The sequence below is a fragment of the Sus scrofa genome, chromosome 15 (genome assembly GCF_000003025.6).
Source record: "Sus scrofa isolate TJ Tabasco breed Duroc chromosome 15, Sscrofa11.1, whole genome shotgun sequence".
Taxonomy (NCBI): Eukaryota; Metazoa; Chordata; class Mammalia; order Artiodactyla; family Suidae; genus Sus; species Sus scrofa.
The window spans coordinates 119,485,820-119,501,728 of NC_010457.5; the positions used below are offsets into that span (position 1 = coordinate 119,485,820).

Here is a 15,909-nt window from a genome sequence, read left to right on the forward strand (position 1 = left end):
TGTTCTCTATAACTTGGGGTAGATGTAGGTAGATCAGCTTTTGGAGTCTATGAGGTCCTCTCAAATAAAATGAATCCAAAATTACAAATGCAAAATTGCTAGGCACTCTCCTAGCATCTTGGGAGAAGCAGATGTTAGTGAAGAGTCCCCAAAACTTAAGTTCATTGGCTTCTTGGTAAAACTATCCCTGGTGTTTAGAATGTTTCTCCAGGTATTACAGACTTGAGACAACAGCCTGGGTCCAGGTCCTCTTTTCTTCCCTGCCTACCAGGTCATGGCATTGCATGACTCTGGCATCATCCTTACCCACCTCTCCAAATGGCAGCTTTCTTCTGTTGCCAGAAACATCTGATTAGCATCCTGGAGGATGGATTTGAAGAGGTGAGGGCTTGTCTACTTCTCCCATTCATCCATCTATACACACACACACACACACACATACACACACTTATACACACCCAACATTGAACTGGATTTTTTATGAATTAAGCACTGTGTTGTGTTGTAGGAATACAAATAGAAGAGGATACACTGATATATTCATTTTCTATTGCTGCCTAACAAATTCCCATGAATCTAGCCACATAAAACAACATACATGTATTGTCTCACAGTTTTTGTGGGTCAGGAGTTCCAGCACAGCTTATCTGGGTCCAGGCAGAAGGCAAGATATTGGCCGGGCTGCTTTCTCCTCTGACAACTAAATTAAGGAAGGATCAGGTTGTTGGAAGGATTAATTTCTTTTGTATGAGTGAGGGCCCCAGCTCTTTACTGGCTCTTGGTCCTCAGATCCTAGAGGTTGCCCACAGTTCCCTATCACGTGGCACTCTCCATAGACAGTTTACAATATGGTTGTTTGCTTCCTTGAGGACAGAGGGAAATCTCTCTCTATGGTTTTCTAGGATATTTTCTTTTCTTTTGTTTTCTTTTATTTTTTATTTTTTTCTTTTTAGGGGGTACCTGTAGCATATGGAGGTTCCCAGGCTAGGGGTCCAGTTAGAGCCATAGCTGCCGGCCTACACCACAGCCACAGCAACGTGGGATCTGAATCACATTTATGACCTACACTGAAGATCACAGCAAAGCCAGATCCTTAACCTACTGAGGCCAGGAATTGAACCTGCATCCTCATGGATGCTAGTCAGGTTCATTAACCGCTAAGCCATGACGGAAACTCCAAGACAGATTCTTATAAAATGAAACAGGAGGGACATTTCTAGCACTTTTACCCTATAACATAACCTAATCATGGGTGTGATATCCCATCACCTCAGTTATATTCTACTGGTTAGAAGCAAGTCACAGGCCCTGTCCCCACTCAAGGGGATGATCCACAGGTTGTGGATCCCTGGGGTCACCTTACAGTGTGTCTTCCACCCTTCACTTGGATCCCAAGGAGATCTAATTTCAATAATTTGTTTTATTACAGGATCCTACTCTCCTTCTAAGTATTTGCAAAATTCTTCTGTCTAGCTATAGTATCATAAAATCTAACCCGTTAATAATTTAGTAAAATAAAACAATGTTCCCACTTAGCATGAATTAGGCCTCCATGCAATTCCACCTGCCAGGGATACAGCTTATACCACGTACATGTAGATATACAGATATATATGCATATGTCTGATGCATTCAAAAGAATATCTTTAAGTGTTAATGCACAATAATAACATGAACCCATAGACCTACATTCCAATTTAAGAGCTAGACCATTACCAATTCCATTTTATCTACCTGTTTCCTTCTTCCTGTCTCATTCTTCTATCTCCCAGAGGTAACCATTCTTTTACATTCATTAGTTATAATTTCCTTAACTTTTTGATAATTTCATCATGCACACATCTAACCAAAAAAAAGTCTGCAACTTTGCTAAATTCTAAAGTTTATAAAAATGGTAAGATAGACCACAAAGTTTTCTGCAAGTGGCTTTTTCCACAGAACATTATGATTTTGAGATTGATCTCTGCTGCTTCATGTAGCTATAGATTAATCATTTCCACTCAGACTATTCTGCTGTGCTGTGCAAAGATGGAACAGAGAAATATTCATCAATGTACATTAAGTTCTCTCCAGTTTTTGCAATCATGGATAATGCTTCTGGGAACATACTTACATGTCTTATAGCACACTTATGTAAGAATTTTCCTGGACTGTGTATTTAAAATTAAAATAACTGGGCCTCGGGGCTGTAAATATTCAACTTTACAAAGAATGGCAAACTGTTTTCCAATGTAGTTGTATTAATGTTGACTCAACTTACAAGTTCCCTTTAAACTACTTTAACCCCACCAACACTTGGGGGGCTTCTTGACAACGCAATTGAGAAGATTTATTATTTATTTATTTATTTATTTATTTATTTATTTATTTATTTATTTATTTTTGGCTGTAACCACTGCATACAGAAATTCCCAGGACAGGGATTGAAACCGCACCACAGCAATGACAATGTTGGATACTTAACCTGCTGGGCCAACAGGGAGCTCTAAGAAGCCTCACAGGGTATTTCATTTTGATATTAGTTTGTACTTTCTTAGATGTTAATGAAACAGTGAATCTTATATGCTCATTTGCCATTTACATATTATTATGTGAAATGTTGTTTCAAATAGTTTGTTTTTCTATTGTTTATATTTTTCTTACTGATTTGTGGAAGTTTTTCATATATTGGGGCTAAATATTTGGGCTTTTTTGTATGCAATGATTTTTTTCATTTATTTTTTCATTATTTTTTCATTTTTTCATTTTTTTCTTTTTTCTTTTATTTTTTTCATTATATTTCATTTCATTTTTAATTTTTTTTTCATTTACAGTGTTTTGTCAATTTTCCACTGTACAGTGTGGTGACCCAGTTACACATACATGTATACATTCTTTTTTCTCACATTATCATGCTTCATCATAAGTGACCAGACATACTTCCCAGTGCTACACAGTAGGCTCTCATTGCTAATCCATTCTAAAGGCAATAATCTGCATCTATTAACCCCATGCACCCATCCATCCCACTCCCTCCCCCTCCCCCTTGGCAACCACAAGTCTATTCTCCAAGTCCATGATTTTCTTTTCTATGGAAAGGTTCATTTGTGCCTTATGTCAGATTCCAGATATAAGTGATATCATACGGTATTTGTTTTTCTCTTTCTGACTTCCTTCACTCAGTATGAGAGTCTCTAGTTCCATCCATGTTGCTGCAAATGGCATTCTTTTGTTCTTTTTTATGGCTGAGTGGTATTCCATTGTGTAGACATACCACCTCTTCCTAATCTAATCATCTGTCAATGGACATTGGATTATTTCCATGTCTTGGCTATTGTGAATAGTGCTTCAATCAACATGCAGGTGCATGTGTCTTTTTCAAGGAAAGTTCTGTCCAGATATATGCAGGGCTAAATATTTGTTAGTTCTTGTATCAATAAAATATCTTCTCATGATATATAGCTTGTTTTTCACTTCCTTTGTAATATCTTTTAATAAAAATTATTTTTATTATAGTCAAATATATCAATCATTTCTTTGTGCTTAGGCTTTCTGTGTCCTATTTAAGAACTCTTTCCCTATATCAAAGGATAAGGGAAATAAGGATATTTTCTTTTATATTTTGTTTTTTGACTGAAGAAAAGATCTAAATGAGAAGAGCCCAAATATCATAAAGATATCATTTTAATCTTTAGTGATTTATGTGTTCCATATAGTTCCCACTAAAAATCCTAAATGACTCTTTAGAAAGGTTGTAAATTTATTCTAAAATTTGTATGGAAGAACAAAAAGCTATGATTAGCCAAGACACTCCCAAAATAAAAGCATGCAATAACTGAACTTACCCTACCTTACATCTATATGTATAATTACATACCAATATAATTATAGGTATCTGTACTCGAATACATATATATGATATACTTAACATATATATTTACATTCTTATATGTATATATAGACTATTTATAACTAGCTTTATGCATCTATATGTAATGTATACATAAATTATATATACTTTTAAGAATATACTTATGCAATTATATAAGGATATTTATATAACATATAATTATATATACCCATATATACATAAGTATATATAAGACATGTACATGTACAAACATATATTTAAATCTATGGAATATGCATTGGATTTCATCAAATGCTTTTCTGGCATCTATGGAGATAATTATATGTACATTTCCTATGTTCAGTTCATGTCATAATTACATTTATAGATATCTTGTGTGCAACAAATCACTGTTGTTTGGTGGAATAAACTTAATTTTATTATGATGCATCCTAGTTTTACATACCATCCAATTTATTTTGTTAATATCTTGTTTAGACAATTTCATATCTATATTTGTAAAACTAACCTGTAATTTTACTTTTTCTTTCTGTCCTTGTCTATTTTTGATATCAAGAGTATGTTGACCTCATAGTGAATGGGGGAGAATTTTCCTTTTGCCTGTCTCTAAGAGTTTTCATATTTTTGGAACAACCATTCCTTGAAAGTCTTATAATAATACTAGGACTGACGGTAAGTATACATCACCATGCCTGTACCTAATGTTTATGACTGGTATTGAACATGGATATTTAGCTTACACACTACACTCATTGTTAATGATTTTAAATTATGCCTTGAAAACTAGCCAGTTAAATAATTTAGGTTTGTTGTTTTCTTCACAGGATTATCGTTAACTGTAAATTGAATTTTATTAATTTTTATAGAACCCTTGAGGCTTTCTATTTCTTACTGAGTCACTTTAGATTTGGGGGGAGAAATCTTTTTATTTCATCTAAGTTTACAAATGTACTTCCACAGAAAATAGTTCATGCTATATTATTTTTTTATACCTCTGCAATATCTATTCTTATGTTCCTTTTTCATTTCCAATATTTTTATGTGTACTAGTTCTTTCTCAGTTAATCTTGGCACAGTTGTTTCTCTGAACACATTAATAAAAGAAATTGTGCTTTATTGGTCTGTTTCATTTATTTATTTCATTTGTTTTCCATTTAACTAATTTTTATCCTTATCTTTATTATTTCCTGTGATTTATTCTGTTTTCTTTTTTAGTGTCTTAATTTGATTATCTCATTACTTTTCACTACTAAAATGAGTAAAAAAGTAATTTTTCATCTTCTTTTCTGATATAATTATACTAGGGTATAACTTTCCATCTTAGTCCTATTTTCACTATATTTTAAAGACTGTCAATGTAGTGTTTTCATTCTCATTTAGTTGTGTTTGACATATGACATCCTTACATCTTTTTTGACCCATAAGATATTTAGAGCTTTTAACATTAACAAATACATAGATGCATTTTTTTTTCTTTTTTGGCTGCACCCTTGGTGTTTAGAAATTCTGGGGCCAGGGATTGAACTTATGCTATAGATGTGACTCAAGCCCCTGCAATGACAAGGCCTGATCCTTAACCCACTGAGCCACAAGAGAATGCTTATGCATGTAGTTGCATTTACATTTGTGTTAATGACTCCTAGCTTAACTTCACTCTGATTAGAGAACATGCCCCTTGGATATCTACGCATTAGACATCTGTTGAGACATTTTATATAGCCTAGAATATGGCCCGTTTTTATAAATATCCTAAATGTGTGTTGAATGACTATATATTGTTACCTTTTGAAAATGTCTTCTATGTTTTTAAATCAAGCTTGTTGTTTCAATATTCTATAGTTTTAAGATATAATAACTACCACTATTATTAATGTTATTTTACTTGTTGATCTATTAATAGCTGAGAAATGTGTGTGGAAATCTCCTGTAAAGACAATAAATTTGTATCTATCTCCCTGTAGATATATCTTCTTTCATTTATTTAAGTATAGCTAAGGATTTACAAGTTTATAATTGTCATTTAACAATGTTTATTGAATTAAACCCTTTATTATTATGTAGTATCTCTTTTATTAAATGTGTTTTTTTATTTTCAGATTGATAAATATGATATTTATGTAAATTTTGAAAACATGCAGACACGATTATGGATATTGTGGAAGAGGTTATTAAAATGAGATTTTTTTCCTATTGTCCCAATTGTGACTGTGTTCCTCAAGCTGAAAATATCCATCCATTCTAAAGAGGTTGCAGGTATGGCAAATCACATTCTCCATATCCGTGGCTATTAATCTTTTTTAATGGTACCTTATGGAGATCTGATGTACAGCATGGGGACTGTATTATATACTTGAAGTTTACTAAGAGGATGGATCTTAAATCTTCTGAATACATACACACACACAAAATAGTAAGTATGTAGAGGTAATGAATAGGTTATTTAGCTTGATTGTGGTGATCTTTTATATACATATATTTATCTTAAACTTACACACTTTATACATGTTAAAGATATCTTAGTAAAGTTGTTTTTAAAAAGTCATGCACAAAAGGAAAGACTGATAAATTCAGCAACACAGCATTTTTATTTATTTATTTTAACTTATTTTATTTTTTAAAATTATTTACACAATACAATTTTTTTCTACTGTACAGCATGGTGACCCAGTTACACATACATGTACACATTCTATTTTCTCACATTATCATACTCCACCATAGATGATTAGACATAGTTCCCAGTGATACACAGCAGGATCTCATTGCTAATCCATTCCAAAGGCAATAGTTTGCATCCTTTAACCCCAAGCTCCCAATCCACCCCCCTCCCTACCCCCTCCCTTGGCAGCCACAGGTCTATTCTCCAAGCCCATGATTTCCTTTTCTGTGGAAAGGCTCATTTGTGCTGTCTATTGGATTCCAGATATAAGTGATATCATATGGTATTTATCTTTCTCTTTCTGACTTACTTCACTCAGTATGAGAGTCTCTAGTTCTATCCATGTTGCTGCAGATGGCATTATTTCATTCTTTTTTATGGCTGAGTAGTATTCCACTGTGTATATATAACATAACATTTTTAAATGATTATTCCTCAAAAGGTAACAAACCTTTTTTTCAGATGGTTATCAAAAATGTTTAGCAGTTTTTCTGCCACATCTTTTTCCATCCTTTCACTTCTGATTCTTTCACTTTCAGGCATTCTGTCTCCTTTGGTTTCATTCCAATGAATTTCTTTAAAGAAAATCATTAAATATTTTTTTTAACTCCAGTAATTAGAGCCTTAGTCTTTTGGGTTTAGCCCAGTCAGATTATTGATGTTATTAGTATATTTGTATTTGTTTCTATCATTTTCTTTTTACTACTGATTCGTTCATGTTTTTATGCTTTTTGTTCTTCTCCTTCACTCTCTCACCACATCCTTATCTACATTTATCTCTCAACACACTTTCTTACTCTCCCACTCTCTTTGTATTGCTTTATGGGTAATTCATTCATACATCTATTCAAGTTCAATAATAAGCTTTCAGTTTGTGCCTCATGTATTGTATTCCCATACACTGAACACTTAATTTTGGCAATTTTATTTTTTTGGGATGTGTGATGTGGTTATTTACTGAGAATGAGAGAAGAAATCAAAACAAAGTACAACTTACTAAACACTGATCATAATGGCAAATATCACCAAAAAACATAAAGCAATAAAGTGATATTTGTATTCATTAACAGAATAACATTAGTTTTATAATAATTTTCCATGTGAATTTTGACTGCAGACTTATTGATTTCATCTTCTTATGATGGCAAGTTCATAAATTTTTTTTAGAAACTTTAATTTGAATTTAGTGGATTGAATTTTTATTCATAGTTTAGAAATTATTTTATTTTTATGATATATTTTTATGTTTTCCAACTCTGCCCAATCATCTTTATCATCTCTTTTTTTTTGTTTATTCTCTTTGAGACATCCAATAAAGAAAATTGGATTTTTGCATAAGGTATGGAGAGTGTTTTTTGACTATGACATGGGACCTATTTATAATATCTCCTTTTCTTTCAAGTACTTAGCTGCTTCCTGATTAACTTTCACCACTCCATAGTTTTTACATACTCCAAACATAAAGCATGACTCTGAGAATGATTAGCATTAATAATAATCCTTTAATAAAAGTAAGAGGATGGAGCTTATCTCATTCATCTTCATCCTTGATACAGAATAGGTCTTATTAGCCAGAAGTTACTAGACAAGTGGAATATTCTTCTGATTTCATTTATCTACAGAATCATTCTTTAATTTCCCCATAATTGCCCTTGGGAAAGCCTAAGCCCAAAGAGAGATTGATGGCCCCCAGTTCTTCACCCCAAACTACTCAGTGACAGGAGTTTAACTTAGAAATGATTATCACCAATTGAAGAAGTATTTTTTTTTCTCTCTTTCCAAATTACCACTATGTTGATTCTGTTACTAAACCAAACTCCCAATCTGGACTTGTAGAGAATCATCAGAATAAGAGAAGGTGAGTGTGTTGTTGGTGATGGGAATGGAAGAAGGAATTCTTTTCTCCACACCCTACATTTCTGCTCAGCCCTTTAAGAGAGCACTATACTGCGATTACTCTCACCTGACTACATCCCATTTTCTACAGGTGACTCTCCCTCACTGCGTTGGACACAGAAGAAATGAGAGGAAGTTTAGACAGTGACATCCATGGACAAGTAATGAGTCCCCCTTGACCAAACCATACCTTTTACCTATTGAGCAATGACCATAATTTTTCTTTCTTTCTGATCTTGTACAGCAGCTATTCAAGGGGTAGAGACAATTGCAGAGTTTTTGAGGGTTCGCTAGTTACAAAACCATATGTGGTCTCAATTAGTTATTACAACATCCCTATGAAGCAGGTACTATTTTTATTTCCATCTTATAGGTGAGGAACTTGCAAAATGCAAGCTGAGCCCAAGGATGTCAGGAGTTGAGATTTGTCCTAGAACATGACAGAAATCTCATCATTTACCACTATCAATCAACTGCTACAAATTTCAGCCTGGGTACAACGATGGGAAATACGCATTAAAATTTTAAGTTAAAAGGAATGACAGAGTGTGTTGGGTTGGGATGTCATTTCCATGGGGAAGTAGGAAAACTGCCATTTGTATTAGTCAGGGTTCTGCCAAGGAATAAACCATTAGGAGAGAGAGAGAGAAAGAGAGGGAGAGGGGGAGGGGATGGAGAGAGAGAGAGAGAGAGAGAGGGAAGAAAGATTTTAAGGAACTATTCACATAATAATGGCAGTTGGTGAGTACACAATCTATAGGGAGGGAGGAATTCTAACAGGCTGGAAATTCAGGAAAAAGTTGCTATTGTCATCTTGAGTCTGAATTTCACAATACTCAGGAAGTGGGGAACTCAGGCAGTTTATGCTTTATAATCCTGAGGAAGAATTTGCTCCACCTTGAGAAACTCGGTGTTTACTCTGTGTGTGTGTGTGTGTCTTTTTATGGCCACACTTGTGGCATATGGAGGCTCCCAGGCTAGGGGTCCAATCAGAGCTGTAGCCACTAGCCTACACCACAGACACAAAAACACCAGATCCGAGCCACATCTGCTACCTACACTATAGCTCACGGCATTGCCGGATCCTTAACTCCCTGAGCAAGGCCAGGGATTGAACCTGCATCCTCATGGATGCTAGTCAGGTTCATTAACCACTGAGTCACAACAGGAACTCCCAGTCTTTACTCTTAAGGCCTTCAACTGATTGGATATGCCCACCCACATTATGGCATGTCATCTGCTTTACTCAAAAATCTAATGATATAAATGTTAATTATATCAATCAACATCTAAACTAGTGTTTGATCAAACAACTAAGCAGCATAGCCTAGCCAAATTAGTATATTAAATTAATTATCCTACCACTAAATTTAATTGCTTTTTTTTTTTTGTCTTTTTGCCATTTCTTGGGCCACTCCCACGGCATGTGGGGTACCTAGGATAGGGGTCGAATTGGAGCTGTAGCCACCGGCCTATGCCAGAGCCACAGCAACACGGGATCCGAACTGCATCTGCAACCTACACCACAGCTCAGGGCAACGTCGGATCCTTAACCCACTGAGCAAGGCCAGGGATCAAACCCACAACCTCATTGTTCCTAGTCAGATTCGTTAACCACTGAGCATGACAGGAATTCCTTAATTGCATATTTTAATGCACTCATAGAGTCACTAATCCTGATGACCCCCAGCTCTAAAGCAGGTCCCTGAATGAGACTGAGGAATTCTTAAGGTTTTGATGATTAAACACCCACTTTAAATTTACAAAAGTGCTTGCTTTTTAATGAACCATAAGGTGAATTTTTTCATAAAATTAAAAAGTAGTAATGTTTTAGTTTGAGGAAACATTGGTGTGTTTCTAATTCCATACACTAAATAAAAAGTCTTGACTTGAGCTGCATGTGTGTGCACAGACTTGGGTTTATTCATTCTTGTTTATTAACTGACAAAAGGATGGAATGATTTCTTTCTGGTCTAAGACACCAGTATAGAGTAAGCAAGAGTATACATAGGCAATAATGCCTATGAACAGAATTTTTAAATTCTTATTTTATATTTACTATAGTTTATTTACAGTGTTGAGTCAATTTCTGCTGTACAACATGGTGATCCAGGCATACATACATACATATATATATATATACACATTCTTTTTTTCACACTATCTTCATTGTGATAGTGTGAGAGAGATTGTAATATATACAATATTGTATATATATTGATTACATCAGGACCATCACTTCCACTTTTGAACAGTGAAATTGTTCAAGAAAGAAGCCCACCCCTCCTGCAGAAATCTATAAGATTACCTCCCTGGAGTGTGCCGTCACTTTTTTATCTATTCATTTAGAAAAAAAAAATGCATTTTTAAGGAATATATCAGATTCTTGGCCAAAAGTCTTTAATTTAGTAACCATTAATTTGTTGCAGAATCTACACACTTTGAAAAGGAATGAACACAATGAAGTCTCTGGCCAACCCAACTGAAATGAATCAGGTCACAGGAGAAAGAAAAGTACCCCCCCAAACTTCATCCTGCAGAAAAGAGGGTGTCAGAAGTCCATGAAAAATGGCAGGATATCCAAACTAAGTTTGATTACAAAAGCAAGAACTTTGTTCTTGTTCTATAAAATGGTGGGGGTGAGGGGCTGGAATGAAATGATAAATTATTCAGGTTTAAGAGACAGTGATAAAAATGTAAATGCAATCCTGCCACTGAATCTTTGCACCAGCTGAATAAATTCAGACTAGAAGCTGAGTCAGCATCTTGCCTCTGATTAAAACCAATTGAAAGCACAAAGACAGGAAGAAGAAAACCTCAGAAGCTCTATGGAAATGACAGATAAATTGATCAAGCATAACTGCAACCCTAAGATGAAACAGTTTTACTGATATTTACCACAGCCCAAAGAGTCCTTCCAGCTCACTTCAAATGGAAACAGTTGTAATCAAAGAATCAAGTCTTACTCAAGCCCCAAAGTGATTATTACTTCATTAATTATGGTCATGTCTGCTCTTTCATTGTGAGCACATTTAATCTTTTCCCAAGAGCAGTACATTAGCCTCATTTCATCTTTAATCAGTATATCCCTTTCCAGGGATGTTCTCTGTGGCATGGATCCAAATTGCCTATCAATATCCCTAAATGCCAAGCTGATGGCCTTACACTTGGCCTAACATTAAAGTTTAGAATACAAAAATAGAAGAAAACCTCCCCTCGGTGATAAAATAAAAACAAATTTTTCCTATCTATTTTAAAACAGATCAAGAGCTAGAGAATAAATGAGAGTGAACGTATTTTTTCTTGTACAGCTAAGTGATTAAAAGCATGGGTTTGGAATCCAGGAGGTCCGGGTTCAAAGACAGACCCGCTACTCAAAAAAGACAGCTGCTCAACTTCCCTCAGCCTTTCTTATCTCTAACACAGGGATAATTATAGGGGTTTTTTGTGAGGATTAAATGAGCTAAAATATGTAAAGGGCTTAGGACATACCTGGCACATAGTAAGTGCTCAATAAATGTTAGTTCCTATTAATATTGTGCTTACATTAAACATATGCCACCCACTTAGGGGTTAGACAAATGGTTTGAGTGCTTTAGAGAAAAATCACCAGCCAGTCCACTAAGCCACTCATATGCATCTGTTTAACAGCACAGCCTTGTCTGTCCATTTATATGCATGGATAGAATTACACAGATAATGGCCAATGTCTCTATGCTCTCCCAATCTGGCTATAAGCCCTTAGGAGACATTTTAATGTTACGGTGTAGCAAAAATTATAAAATTCTCTAGGCATCAGATAATAAAGCTGCTTAATGAGTCCATTCACAAATATCCACTGGGAAGTGCCCCTGTGTCCAGAACTGTATCTGTGCCAGCCATGATAAACCACAAAAAAACTAAAAAACACTCTAAAGCTTTCCAGACATTGACAACTATCTGGGGTGGGAGACCTACCCTGAAGTACTAAAAGATAAAGTTATTATGTGCATTGCATAATTACAGACAGTTATACAATAAGGTAACAGATCATAATGTGCTCTTTGTGGGCTGAGAACTTTCTGCAAAGGAGAGTGAGAGGTGATGAAGCCAGACTCAGGACCCATGTGTGAGGAGTGGTAGATGTGCATACACATGCATACTCTATCTTTTTACCCCCAGGTAAAAATTCCTAGGCTCTGCAGCCCTGCTAATCCTTCTTTTCCAAGGAAACATTTAACTAGACAATTGTGAAAAAGGAAAGAAAAACTCTCTCTATGGCAAAACGGCATGCTGCAGGGATGTTGACAGAAATTCATCTACTTCAACATTACCTGTGGTTCAGAGGAGTTTCCTTCAGGATTAGCAGGGATACTGCCAATATGTACTAGGGCTGGAACGGCCTCCGTTGTCCATGCAATGTTACCAAGCACCCTGAAAGCATCCTGCCCTGCAGCCTAGCTGCCATGAATGTCAACCTTGAACTATGTCACACAGCATCACCAGGGAGTGGAGGTGAACTCTTTGCATACTGCTGTTTCCCCTGACCAGGATTTTGTTCCTGGTCCTGCCCTCTACGGTCACACCAGAGGGCAGTGTATGGGCCTAGATTTCAGCCTGGTGTATCTGTCTGTCTGGGGGAAGAATCACATTTAGGCCTGGGCAGGTTAGCTTTTTTTTTTTTTTTTTTTTCTTTTTTCTTTAAGCCAATTTATTAGCAGCTCAGTGAAATAAGAGACCCAGGAAATTTCATACAATGGCTTCCTCCTCACCCCTGCTCGTAGCACTCTCTACTCTTCCTCAATCAAACAGCTGGTCCTCTTTGCCTAAACATTTCTGCTTTGGAAGGACAACCTGCCAGAGCTGATTCGTCAGCTGTGGTTTTCAATCATGGAGAGTGATGGGCTGGACCTACTTCCTTTGCGTGACATTCCTGTCTGAGTGACCTCACCTTTGAATGAACCAAGTCATAAATTGCACTGAACTTTTTTTTTTTTTTTTTTGGTGCTGCAGACCTATTCTGAGCCCAAGGCACTGTGTTAGAAGGTAACAGGATTTTTAAAAACATCATATATAATTCTTGCACTCACATTGTTAAGAATTTAGTATTACTATGGGATTGGTAGGAAATGGAGGCAAGACTATCAATTATTCTAATATAAGGCAGAAGCCAGGTAGCTAACTCCGGAGACGTTTTGAAAGTTGTAGGCAAAGGGAGGAGTGTCAGCAAAAGCATAAATGCTAGAGAGGCTAGGGGTACTTGCAGTGAGCGGTGAGTAGATGGAGGTTACAGGTCAGCAGAAAGCACACCCTCAGGTGAAACAGAGAATTTCAGAGAAAATCTGCCAACACTCCCTCTCTTAGGGCTTTGAATCTTGCCGCCTTGCACACCACACTGTTTGGGGCCTACTTCACATTAGTTTCTTGAAACTGAAATTGCATAATAAAGCTCTTAACAGTTGTCCCAGAAACGGAGCCCTTGAGGTTTCTAAAAATCAGAGAATCATTACTCGGAGAGATGCATGAGCTACTCGCCCCACCCATCAGCTCCTGAAAAGGAAAAATAATGAAGTTCCTGGGCAGATCAAAGTCTCATACAGAACAGATCGTATACGTATTTCTATCTCGCTAATATTAAAAACTGGAAGACTCATTATTACTAAAACTATCAATCATCAGAATGGTTTTCTTTGGGAACCAAAGAACACTGAACAGTATAAACAGAGGCCAGATAATTTCATGAAGAATTCTTTAAATGGGATCTTCTGCTAAGTCGGAGATTGGCTCTACTTGTGTTTCTAAACCCAAGCCATGCTGTGGACCAGAAAACTATTTTTATTCCATAACGTGGATGACAGGAATGAAGAGGAGGGGAAGGGAAGAAATAGCAGTCACTGGGAACAAAGTGAGGAAGCCAGGAAGACGGCAAAAAGGAAGAAGAGACTGCTCTCACAACACGTGGCCTGGTATTCAGAAAATATTGAACCACAATAACTGAATTCTAGCATTGTGACTATCTTTAGTGAGCTGTTCAGTTTTGTGACAAAAGTATGGGTATTGTCCTTTTGGCCATGAATTGGGTAAGAAGACAGATTGGACAACGCTGTTTAGAACAAGGGGATTCAGGGTCAGCTTGATGCTGAGAGCACATCTGCAGGGACCACCAAATACAGAGAGGAAGTGATTTTCGCTAGGGCCCTGGGCTATGATAGCTGACATCTCTGCTCAGAACCCTGCATTAGAGCAAAGTCTTGGAACCATGTTGAGTGCAAAAAGATCTGGAAAGATTCTAGCTCTTCGCCACCAACAAGCTGTGTGACCTTTCTCTTTGTAAAGAAACCCATACCATCAGATTAAAACTACCCGTCCATTGAATGAGATAATTTGTGTGACAGTGCCTTGAAGTAAATAAAAATCACCGTGTCTTAGTGAGGTATCATTATGCAAATCGAGGTATAATGTGAGGTTCCTGATACCAGTGGCCTGGATACACTCCAGGGCCTCTGTCATCTTTTAACGCATGCTCTCTTACATGTGGATATACTGGGATAGATGTACACAGAGAATAGAAGGTCTTCCAGACCCTCTAATATCTAGGCAACTACTGTGTGGTTTAGTGGAAATTAGAAGTATGTGGGAGGGTAAAAATAAAAGATTTTGAATTATGCTTTATAGAATTTGGAGCTGTTGTGGGCTTTCATTGGAATGGAAGAGGTTACTAGGTTGTAAATTGATAAATTCATGTCTATCCCTGAAAGTTTAATGTAGTATATAGCACAGAGAAGGTGTTCAGGTAATATTAGATCTACAGCTGCATGGTATGCATCATTCAGTATGAGCGAGATTGTTCGGTGATAGCAGTCCTGCCCCCACCCCCAACAAACACACACAAATATCAGTGGTCTAAAACAATAAAGAATATTTCTCATTCATGCTACACATCTTTTGTGGCATGGCTATAGGCTGTGTCCCATATCTTCCTCACTACTGCAAGATCCTGTCCAATGAAGCAGCCACCATCTGGGGCCTTGCTGGTCACTGTGGCAGAAGAAAAGAGAGCTCTGAATGGTTTCACAACAGCAGTGCAATGCTTTAGCATAGAAGTGACATGTCGCTTATATTAACCACTCATTGGCCAACACTAATCATGTGCTACCATGAATGGAATGGAGGATTAGAGCAGTGATCCTCAAGCAAGGGTGATTTTGCACCTCTAAGGGACCCTTGTCTGGAGGCATTTTCAATTGTCATAACTTGGAAGGGGTGGGGAAGTGGTGGGAGGATAATACTGGCATCTAGTGGGTAAAGGGACAGGAAAGCTACTGACATCTTACAATGAACAAGACAATCTCCTGCAGCAAAAAGAAAGCAACCTGGTCCAAAATATCTATAGTGATGAGTTTGAGAAACCCTGGGTTAGAGGAAGGTACATTTTATTAAATTTTTAGAGAGAGATAAGCAGGGGGATATCAGAAATGACATATCAAAAAAAATGCAATTGTGATTAGGGATGAAGGAGGATTTG

General features: G+C 36.6%; 1 long non-coding RNA gene across 1 annotated transcript; it reads left to right on the forward strand.

Moving 5' to 3' along the window:
* LOC110257097 lies at positions 4,411-9,041 on the forward strand. Its single transcript, XR_002339324.1, has 3 exons — positions 4,411-4,522; positions 5,947-6,103; positions 8,497-9,041. It is a non-coding gene; the product is annotated as an uncharacterized LOC110257097 (long non-coding RNA).